This window comes from Gossypium arboreum, chromosome 1, assembly GCF_025698485.1.
Source record: "Gossypium arboreum isolate Shixiya-1 chromosome 1, ASM2569848v2, whole genome shotgun sequence".
NCBI lineage: Eukaryota > Viridiplantae > Streptophyta > Magnoliopsida > Malvales > Malvaceae > Gossypium > Gossypium arboreum.
The window spans coordinates 111,512,529-111,513,855 of NC_069070.1; the positions used below are offsets into that span (position 1 = coordinate 111,512,529).

The 1,327-nt window shown below is 38.3% G+C and overlaps 1 non-coding gene across 1 annotated transcript; it reads left to right on the forward strand.

Annotated features, from left to right (window-relative positions):
* The first annotated feature begins 234 nt into the window (after positions 1 to 234).
* LOC128282304 (small nucleolar RNA R71) lies at positions 235 to 341 on the forward strand. Its single transcript, XR_008272531.1, has one exon. It is a non-coding gene; the product is annotated as a small nucleolar RNA R71 (small nucleolar RNA).
* The last annotated feature ends 986 nt before the right edge of the window (positions 342 to 1,327 follow it).

Genomic DNA, 1,327 nt, shown 5'->3' on the forward strand with positions numbered 1-1,327 from the left:
AGTTCTACGATTTGACAAATAATAACCGAATCGACGTTATAAATGCTTATTGTTTTTGTTGGCTTAGTCCTCATGACTTGCCACTGATAGTTATTCAGTGACATTTCTTCAATGAATTTATAAGCCTCTTCAGGTGTTTTGTTATTGATGGTTCCGCCAGCAGCTGCGTCAACCATTTGCCGAGTTGAGGGATTCAAACCATTATGGAATGTTTGTACTTGAAGCCATTAAGGTAACCCATGGTGAGGGCACCTTCTCAGTAAGTCCTTGTATCTCTCCCATGCATCGTAAAGTGTTTCTAAATCCATCTGCATGAAAGAAGAGATATCATCACGTAATTTAGCCATTTTAGCCGGCGGAAAATATTTTAGTAAAAATTTCTCGGTCATTTGTTCCCAAGTAGTGATTGACCCTCCTGATAACGAGTTCAACCACTGTTTAGCTTTGTTTCACAGTGAAAAGGGAAATAATCAAAGACGAATGGCATCATCAGAAACGCCATTGATTTTGAATGTATCGTAAAATTCCAGGAAATTTGCTAAGTGAGCGTTGGGATCTTCATCCTGCAAACCATCAAGCTGAACAAACTGCTGTATCATCTGAATTGTGTTAGGATTTAGTTCAAAATTATTCGCAGCAATAGCAGGTCTAACTATACTAGACTTAGTTCCTGTTAAAGAAGGTTTAGCATAGTCATACATACTACGTGGAGCAGGATTTTGATTAGCTACAATTGCAGGAGGTAGCTGATTGCCTGGGTTTTCGGCCATCTCTTCGGTTGGGGTTTGAGTATCGTCTTCTCGCTCGTTCTCCGTGTATCGTAAACTATGCTTTATTTCTCTTTGATTTTATCGAATTGTATGATTGATTTCTGGCTCCGAACCGGACCATTTATTCATTCAACTTGTTCCACAGAGATCCCTAAGTTATGTTATTATCCCTATTCAAGACTAATAACGTCTAATCCCTAGATTGAATAACTGAGAGTTTTCTCTAATTAACACTCTAGGGTTGCATTAACTCGATCTATGGATCCCCTTATTAGGTTTCACCCTAATTCGGCAAAATCTTGTCACCCTATTTCTAGGCGCGCAATCAACTCTGCTTAATTATGGCAAATGTACTCTTAGATAGGGTCTATTTCTCATCTTGAATCAGTATCCTGAGATATCAAAACAAGAATTAAGAACACATAATTAAGAACAAGTTAAATATTTATCATACGATTCAGAAAATAATAACAAGATTCATTTTAGGTTTCATTCCCCTTAGGTGAAGAGGTCTGCCCGTGTGAAGAGGTCCAGGCCGTGTTGATTTCGTACTTTGG